Source organism: Myotis daubentonii, chromosome 12, assembly GCF_963259705.1.
Source record: "Myotis daubentonii chromosome 12, mMyoDau2.1, whole genome shotgun sequence".
In the NCBI taxonomy this organism is placed as follows: Eukaryota; Metazoa; Chordata; class Mammalia; order Chiroptera; family Vespertilionidae; genus Myotis; species Myotis daubentonii.
The window spans coordinates 8,041,745-8,052,007 of NC_081851.1; positions in this window are offsets into that span (position 1 = coordinate 8,041,745).

The window sequence follows — 10,263 nt, forward strand, 5'->3', positions numbered from 1 at the left end:
TGGTGAGACACCCTTGCCTGTCTGGGATCTGGATCTGTCCTGCTGACGTTCGGGCCAGTTGTCCGGAGCCACCTGGAGGCTGCTTTTATAGTGTTTCTTCCTTGCAGAGTGTCTAGGGAGGGGAAGGGGCCACGGTGCCCGAGGCTGACTTCCAGGAGGCTGGCGGTGCTGTCAGGATCATGCTGGTGGCGCCGGTCCGTCAGTGCCTGGCCTGTTCTCCAGAGATTGGACCTGAAGGCCCACTGAGGGAGTGAGTAGCTGTCGCTGGGCTGGTGGGCCACTGGGATGGGTCAGTCAGCTGAGTGGCACTCCTGCTGTGGGAGTGCACTGACCACCAGGGGGCAGCTCCTGCATTGAGCGTCTGACCTCTGGTGGTCAGTGCATGTCATAGTGACTGGTTGACCAGTCATTTGGTCAGTTAGGCTTTTATATATATAGATATTTCCTGACCATAAAGCATAATGACTGAAAGAAATTATGTAATAAATATTTTTAATTGAAGATTTCTTGCTCTGATTATATACTAGTTTCTACAGAAATTATATCTAGAGAGTAAACATGCTGAATTTAAAGTTTTCTAATATATTATAGATTTTAAAGCATTGGGTAGAAAAGCTATATCCACTGAATGTATTCCTATACACCTATCTATGTAGAAAGGAATATTTTAAAATAAGGAATTATATCATGTCCATGCATTTCATATAACCTATGACATTGACTGTAGTATAGTATGCAGATAATATTTATATTTTTCTTAAAGTTTGAATTTTTATAATAGTATAGAAATATCTTAAAAACCTTTGTAAGTAACATGAGTGAGAATCCTGATACCCTGCCTAAGTATTTTACATAGAGGTTAGTAAAATGTGTGTTACATAACTCCTGTGTTTTAAAAGTATACATAAGTAGATAACTAAGTAATAAATCATGTAGTAGTGGGTAACATAGTTTGATTTATAATTCTTAAGTAGTTACCTTAAGTATTCTGACTTCAAATTTTTTAATTATATTTCATATTTGAAAAATATATACTCGAGAATTAGTAGCACATGACAATATTCTCATTGAGAGACATTTAACACTGAGATAAATGTGATGACTGAGACTTGTTTTTACTGAGTCCCATTAAAATTCTCCTCTTTTAAAAATAAATCACATGAGGAAGTTTAAACTTCTAATTGATCATGCCCTGTCTAGTGCCCGATGTCTAGGTTGTAGTGACAAGACCTGAAAATAGCAATATAAGTTTGGCTTGGATTTTGTTCAGTTTCCTAAAATCTAGTTACAGTGGCCAGGCCAGGGCTTCAAGTACATTTCCAGATTTCGAAGACAATCAGTGGGTGGCAATCTAAATGTTACATTTATAGTGTGCATGCCTGCCTCGGGTTGTGAGCAGGAGACTGGCTGGGGTGTGCATGCCTGCCCCAGGCAGTGAGCAGGAGCCTGGCTGGGGTGTGCATGCCTGCCTCAGGTTGTGAGCAGGAGCCTGGCTGGGGTGTGCATGCCTGCCCCGGGCAGTGAGCAGGAGCCTGGCTGGGGTGTGCATGCCTGCCCCGGGCAGTGAGCAGGAGCCTGGCTGGGGTGTGCATGCCTGCCCCGGGCAGTGAGCAGGAGCCTGGATGGGGTGTGCATGCCTGCCCTGGGCAGTGAGCAGGAGCCCTGGGTGGGGTGTGCATGCCTGCCCTGGGCAGTGAGCAGGAGCCCTGGGTGGGGTGTGCATGCCTGCCCCGGGTAGTGAGTAGGAGCCTGGGTGGGGTGTGCATGCCTGCCCCGGGCAGTGAGCAGGAGCCTGGCTGGGGTGTGCATGCCTGCCCTGGGCAGTGAGCAGGAGCCCTGGGTGGGGTGTGCATGCCTGCCCTGGGCAGTGAGCAGGAGCCCTGGGTGGGGTGTGCATGCCTGCCCTGGGCAGTGAGCAGGAGCCCTGGGTGGGGTGTGCATGCCTGCCCCGGGTAGTGAGCAGGAGCCCTGGGTGGGGTGTGCATGCCTGCCCCGGGCAGTGAGTAGGAGCCTGGCTGGGGTGTGCATGCCTGCCCCGGGCAGTGAGTAGGAGCCTGGCTGGGGTGTGCATGCCTGCCCCGGGCAGTGAGCAGGAGCCTGGCTGGGGTGTGCATGCCTGCCCCGGGCAGTGAGCAGGAGCCCTGGCTCTGCAGGCTGCAGTAAGAGTGCCTTCCCAGATTTGGTACTCAGGTCCAGGTCTCAGCTGGACATAAAGCCTGGGTGGAGCCTGGTTCGCTGGTCCTGCAGGGAGTGGAGCATTATGTGTCATAAGCTCATTAAGCAGATGCCCAAGAGCCTCAAAAGTTAAAACCCGGGAAGGAAGAAATGAAGGCCCCCACTGGAGCCCAGGCTCCTGTATTTCATGAATATGTACTGAAATGACTGCTCAGTGTCAGGTGCTGTGGTAGGTGATGGAACAATTCCTGAGTATGAGACAATGAATGTGATCCCAGGGCAAAGAGCGGGCTGCTCTTAATGGGCTCTAGTCTGGTGGGAAGACGGCTGTGCAAACAAGAACATGACCTGCAGACACGTTAGAAACTGCGACAGCATGCCAGGGGCGTGGGTAAGCACTGCGGAAGCATACTTACTGGAAATCCTCCTGGAGGAAAAGGCATTTGCTCCACATCCTGAAAACGAGCTGGTACTGGCTCGTGTGTGAGAGGGGAAATGGCACCTCAGGGAGAGGGTGCAATCTGGGCATACGCTCAGAAGTGTGAGAAAGGTCACAATGAATGTTTAAGGAATCGTTCACAGTTTTGTATGACCATATTGCAAACCACACACACACACGTGCTGGACTATGACCCTAGAAAGGAGGGTGTGTCACATCCTGAAGGGCCTTGAAGATCAAGCTAAAAGGTACAGTTTTCCTAAGAGCAACAGTCACCAGCAGAGATTTCTCTGAGGCATTGATCATGGTTGAATATTTTGGCTACTCTCATTTTTGATAATTTATCCATCTATTCAGGTAGTCAGCTATATGTTTAGCAATATACTTAGCATCCACTATCTAGTTGCTGTGAGAGCACATGTTCACATAACTTTTATGACAGTATATTGTCATAGTTCTATTTTATTATTACTTATTGTTTTCAATCTTTTACTGGGCTTAATTTATAAGTTAAACTTTGCCATAGGTATGTATGTACAGGAAAAAACACTATCCATGGTTTTAGGCACTCATGGGGACCTTGCAACGTGTCCCCTATGAATAAGGGGGGACTATTATATATGGACACCTATGCATAGACATCTATTTACTTGTACATAAATATTTATTTGGAATATTTATTTAGTTTGCTTGTTACTTACAAAGAAAAGCATCATAGGCAAGTCTCTGCCGCCTTCTGATGGAGGGTGTTCCTCCTCATGTCAGAGCTTGTGGTTTGCTGGACACACTACAGCTCTGAGTAGGCACATATGGTTGAACTGCACTGGGCCTCTAAAGGGAGGATATGAAGGGTCAGCCTGAAAATTCCGGAGGCAGCATCAGGAGCCGGCAAGGGGGTCCTTTGTGAAAGGCAGGGCAGGAAAAGGGCCCCAGTGGCTACATGGTGAAGATGGGGTTGGGGAGAGCGTAAGTGTTAATGGGATTTCCAAGTTGTTTTCTACATAGTATGTGGCATACAGCCTCTCAAACGGCTTCCGGAAGACTTGGGGAGCTTCTGAACTGGAGGTTACTTAGGGGCCACTGGAGAGGAGGACAGCAGGAGATGGTTCCCCCGTGCCCATGCACATCCACATAAAAAGCAAGCAACACTGAGCACTGCCCAAGCACCGCATTGGCCTGACCAACCACATCGATGCCATGTTGAAAGCCATTCTAGACGATGCTGCAACAGATACCCGAGTGAACATGTATATGGTTAATTTCTTAGAAAAAGTTCCTGCAAGAGACATTGATGATGACATTTTATGAAGATTTTTAAGGCTTTTGATGCTTTAAGTAATTACTAGAGGCCCAGTGCACAAAATTCCTGCACAGGTAGGATCCCCAGAGGCTGCAGGCTGCTGGCCGGGGCCTTCCTTCGTTCTGTGCCGCCCCCTGGTGGTCAGCACAGGTCATAGCAAGAGATCAAACTCTCAGTTGGTTGAACTCCCAAGGGGACACTTGCATATTAGGCTTTTATATATGTAGATGCTCCCCAAAGTTTGTGCAATTATTATAAAAACTATTAATTATTTAAAATCTAATATTGCAAATATTGTTTCTTCATTAATCCTTTACCTTTGTAATGACACATGTACATACATATATTATTTTGCACAAGCATTTTAAATTTTATGCAGTACCATGGCAATAATTTACTTTGTAAATTCAGCTTTGGCCATTTTCTTGAAAAAGCAAAAGACATTCGCTATTCTGATGAATTAAATTTTGTACTACATTGGATTCATTTTGTATTGCATGAATACACATAAAGTTTTATTAAAATAGGTTTTGCATTTTTCAATTTTTGGTCCTTTTTTTCTGTATTACTTTTGTGAATGAAAACATTTTCATGGAAGGTAATCTTATCTAGTTTTCCAAATGTCATAACATCTGTTTTCAAATTTTCTACTCTTCCTTGTTTCTTCTGATATGGCAGTATTGTTATATACTGAATGTTTTTATATACTGGGGCTTATTTCAAAGCTATGTTGGTTTATCAGCCTGTGAATTAGATTCACAGTTATAATTTTACTAGAGGCCCAGTGCACAAAATCCATGCCCTGGGGGCTGGGGGGTTGTCCCTCAGCCAGACCTGCACCTTCTTGCAGTTCGGGAGACCTTGGGGGATGTCCGACTATGGAAGTGGGCCAAAGCTGTCAGTCGGACATCCCTAGCGCTTCCATGATGGCGGGAGAGGCTCCTGCCACTGCTGCTGGGCTTGCCAGTTGTGAGCCCGGCCTCTGGCTGAGTGGTGCTCCCCTTGTGGGAGCACACTGACCACCAGGGGGCAGCTCCTGCATTGAGTGTCTGCCCTCTTGTGGTCCATGTGTGTAATAGAGACTGGTTGTTCCACTGTTAAGTCCATTTGCATATTAGCCTTTTATTATATAGGATATTACAAATTTTAAATTATAGTCATAAAGTGTTACATTATATTATTAAAATTATAAATATTTATAAACTATAAATTTATATATATAAAAGCCTAAACGACCATTACTATGGGTTGACCTGTCACTATAATGATGCACTGACCACCAGGGGTCAGACGCTCAATGCAGGAGCTGCCACCTGGTGGTGAGTGTGCTCCCACAGCCAATCTCCCACAGCTGACCAACCTCCTGCGGCCCCTCCTCCCAGCCGGCCGGTCCTGTTTGGCCCCAATTGGCCCAGATTGCCAGCCAGGCCAAGGGACCCCACCCATGCATGAATTCATGCACCGAGCCTCTAGTATAATTGTAATTACATGGAGATAATTGACAGCTTTATAAAATTGTGCTTTTTCATCAAGAAGAATGATATATCAACCCTTTATTAAAGTCTTGTATCATTCTTCATTGTATAAATTATATTAGAGTTTTCTTATACAGATGAAACACTTTTTAAAATTGGTCCTGGATATTTTTTTGTATTCTCTTTGTGAATGGAAACATTTTTAATTATGTTCTTTAGTTAGTTGTTTCTGATATGTGATGTGCCTGTGTGTGTGTGGGGGGGTGTGAGCGTGCTTTGGAGTGGGCTACCTCACTAGATTTTCTTATTCATTTCTATTTGTGTTTAAGTTCAGTCTCTATTTTTCTTGGTAGGCAATCTCATAATCAATAAATAAATTTAATTTTATTTCATTTCCACTATTTATACCTAATTTCTTTTTATGATTTTATTAAAATGGCTAGAACAATCAGAAAATATCCTATATAATAAAAGCCTAATATGCTAAGTGTCCGGTCATCTGGTTGGCTGTTCAACCAACCAAAGCATAATATGCTAATGATATGATAAGGCAGCTCAATTGCTCACTATGACATGCACTGACCACCGGGGGCAGGCGCTCCAACTGGTAGGTTACCTTGCTTCTGGGGTCTGGCGATTGGGACTGAGCAAGATAGGCCAAACATGCCCTGGAGCCGTCCTGCGGTCCCTCCCCAGCTGGCCAACCTCCGGCGTCCCTCCCTGGCCCCAATCATGCACTGGTGGGATCCCTTGGTCTGGCCTGCACCCTCTCACAATCCGGACTGAGGGACCTTCCCCTTTCCATGCCCCCCAAGTGAATGAATTTCATGCACCGGGCCTCTAGTTTTATAATAATAGTAAATACTAGAGGCCCATTGCAGGAAGATTCCTGCAAGGATAGGGCTTCCTGCGGCTGGAGCAAAGCTGAGAAGGGAGCGAAACCCGCTGAGGCAGGTTTTGCTCCCGCTCCCAGCCGCTGCAGCTGGGTTTCCCCTCCCGCTCCCAGCCTCTGCGGCTGGGTTTCCCCTCCCGCTCCCAGCCTCTGCGGCTGGGTTTCCCCTCCTGCTCCAGCCTCTGCAGATGGGTTCCCCTCCTGCTCCCAGCTGCTGTGGCTGGGTTTCCCCTCCCGCTCCCAGCCACTGTGGCTGGGTTTCCCCTCCTGCTCCAGCCTCTGCAGATGGGTTCCCCTCCCGCTCCCAGCCGCTGTGGCTGGGTTTCCCCTCCCGCTCCCAGCCACTGTGGCTGGGTTTCTCCTCCCGCTCCCAGCCGCTGCGGCTGGGTTTCCCCTCCCGCTCCCAGCCACTGTGGCTGGGTTTCTCCTCCCGCTCCCAGCCACTGTGGCTGGGTTTCCCCTCCTGCTCCAGCCTCTGCAGATGGGTTCCCCTCCCGCTCCCAGCCGCTGTGGCTGGGTTTCCCCTCCCGCTCCCAGCCACTGTGGCTGGGTTTCTCCTCCCGCTCCCAGCCGCTGCGGCTGGGTTTCCCCTCCCGCTCCCAGCCACTGTGGCTGGGTTTCTCCTCCCGCTCCCAGCCGCTGCGGCTGGGTTTCCCCTCCCGCTCCCAGCCACTGCGGCTGGGTTTCCCCTCCCGCTCCCAGCCGCTGTGGCTGGGTTTCCCCTCCTGCTCCCAGCCGCTGTGGCTGGGTTTCCCCTCCTGCTCCCAGCCGCTGTGGCTGGGTTTCCCCTCCCGCTCCCAGCCGCTGCGGCTGGGTTTCCCCTCCCGCTCCCAGCCTCTCCAGCTGGGATTCCCCTTCCACCTCCTGCCTCCGCAGCCTTGGCTCCATTCCTGTCTTTGCCGCCTCTATTTTGCTCCCTTCTGTAGCGCTTTGCTTCCATGTTGTCTTCAGTCTTCGCTCCCAGCCTGTATATGCAAATTAACCGCCATCTTTGTTGGAAATTAATTTGCATATCACACTGATTAGCCAATGGAAGGTATAGCGAAGGTACGGTCAATTACCATGTTTGTCTATTATTAGATAGGATATATGTATACTTATATATTCTATTTCTCACTGCAACACCATGTCCTTCTAGCATTTTTCCATTAGATACAATGCTGAGGAAGTGTCCTATCAGTAAATCAGGAAGATTGTTAATTGTATCAAAAGTCAAGGATAGGTAATGAAATCTATCAAAAACCTGGAGATTGTATATCCTATTCTGTGCCCATGTGTATGTGTGTGTGTTTCTGGGAGGACACCTACAACAACCCATTCAGTGAGCTCTCTTGTTCCCACAGGGCTGCACTGTGTAGGTCGGGCAGTTTTTCTTACTGTTAACGTAATCTGTCACATATTTTGATTTTTTTAATGTGAAAGTCTTTTGCATTCCTGAGCAAAGTTGCTCACTGCCTATTGCTCTTATATATTGGTGAACTCAATTTGCTATTATATATATTACTTAAGAGACCTGGATGTTTATAATGAATGGGAGTTACCTGAATTTTTATGTGGGAACACCACCCAGTCAGATATTGGTATCAAGATTACTTGGGAAAATTGTCATTTTCTTTATGCTGTACACATTTGAAAAACAAAGTAAGATTTTACATTACTTTGAAGTTCTAAAAGAATCAAATTATATAAACTATCTCAGCTGCTCATTATCTTTTACATACTTTAATTTTAGTTATTTCTTGGGTACCATACTTTTAAGTCATATTTAAAAGTTTATTAGCATAAAGTTGTCTGTAGTGTGACCTAATATCTACAAAATGTCATTTGAATCTGTGGTTATATTTCTGTTTTTATTACTGGTAATGAATATCTATATCTATCTATCTATCTATCTATATAATACTTTTCTTTTTTTAACTGTTATTGCCATTATAATTGTACTAAGTTCATTATAATTTTCAAATAGCCAGTTCTTAGAATTATTTATCTATTCAATTAATTTCTAATTTATAAATGTACTCTTCTAGTTTTTTCATCATGTTTTTTTATTAATGTCATTTAATATATTTATTTATTTATTGTGGTGTTAAATAAGTGGTAGTTTATAATTAATATCCTATCCAATAAAAGACAAAAGGGTAATTAACCGTACCTCCGCTATGCTTCCCATTGGCTAATCAATGAGATATGCAAATTAACTGCCAACAAAGATGGCGGCGGGCAGCCACGCAGCTGCTGAAGTGAGCAGGAAGTTTGCTTGCTCCAGTGATGGAGGAAGCCAAGGTTCCCCGCCTGCCGCGGCCCAGCTCTAAGCTTCGAAAGCAACAGCTCCAAAATAACAAAGTTTCAATTATAGAAGCTAAACAAACCCAAGATACCTGCTTTCAGCCAGCCGCAGCCTCAGAGCTGGGACTGCCAGTGACGGCAACAGAGTTGCAATTATAGAAGGTAAATAAATCCCACAATTAAAAAAAAAAAGAAAAAAAGGAGAGGCTGGGAGCTTCAGTCACAGGCCAGCCTGAAAACGGACCTCAGCCCCTCACCCAGACTGGCCAGGCACCCCAGTGGGGACCCCCACCCTGAAGGGGGTGTGACCAGATGTAAACAGCCATCATCCCCTCACCCAGGCTGGCTAGGCACCCCAGTGGGGACCCCCACCCTGAAGGGGGTGTGACCAGATGCAAACAGCCATCATCCCCTCACCCAGGCTGGCCAGACACCCCAGTGGGGACCCCACCCTGATCCGGGACACCCTTCAGGGCAAACCAGCAGGCCCCCACCTGTGCACCAGGCCTCTATCCAATATAGTAAAAGGGTAATATGCCTCCCAGCAGAGCAGTGAGGCCTCACTGCCCCAGTGTTAAGCAGAGCCGCAAGGCCTCTCAGCACCGGGATCAGTGGAGCAGTGAGGCCTCATTGCCCCGGTGTCAAGCGGAGCTGCAAGGCCTCCCAGCATTGGGGTCAGTGGAGCCATGAGGCCTCCTGGCCCCTGGAGCAGCGTGATGGGGCAGCGCCCAAACCCCCTGATTGCCCTGTGGCTCTGTGTGTGACAGGGTGGAGCCGCAACCTCCCCATTGGCCCTGCCTTGAGTGTGACAGGAGGTGGTGCCCCAACCCCCCAATTGGCCCTACCCTGAGCGTGACTTAGGGTGGCATCACAACTTCTTGATCCGCCCTGCTCTGTGCATGGAAGGGGGGATCTCCCCAACCCCCTGATTGGCCCTGCTCTGTGGGTGACAGGGGGGAGCTCCCCAACCCCTTGATTGGCCCTGCTCTGTGTGTGACAGGGTATGGAGCCCCAACCCCCCTGATGGGTCCTGTTCTGTGTGTGTCAGGGGGCAGCACCCCAACCCCCTGATCGGCCAGCTCTGTATGTGACAGGGGTGGTGCCATAACCCTCTGATCTTCCCTGCTCTGTGCATGACAGGGGGTGGCACCACAACCTCCCCATCGGCCCTGCCTTGAGTGTGACAGGGGGCGGCACCCCAACCCCCAATCGGCCCTACCCTGAGCATGATTGAAGGTGGCATTGCAACCTCCTCATCCGCCCTGCTCTGTGCATGAGAGGAGGTGGCGCCCCAACTCCCCAATCGGCCCTGCTCTGCGTCTGACCAGGAGCTGCGGGGCAGGCACCTAGGGATTGGGCCTGCACTCTGCCATCCGGTAGCGGGCCTAAGCCAGCAGGTCGTTATCTCCCGAGGGTTCCCAGACTTCGAGAGGGCACAAGTGGGGCTGAGGGATACCCCCCCCACACACCAGTGCACAAATTTTTGTGCACCGGGCCTCTAGTGTATATATATATATATATCACCTACCTAAAAATTTTGAAACAGCTTTGGAATTGGGTAATACATGAAGACTGGAAGAGTTTGGCGGTGCAGCCAAGAAAAGCTGCAGTTGTCTTAGGGAGTACATAAGTGGTTGTGAATAGAATGTTCGTAGAAACATGGATGCTGTTAAATAAATTTTAACAGTAAATTTGA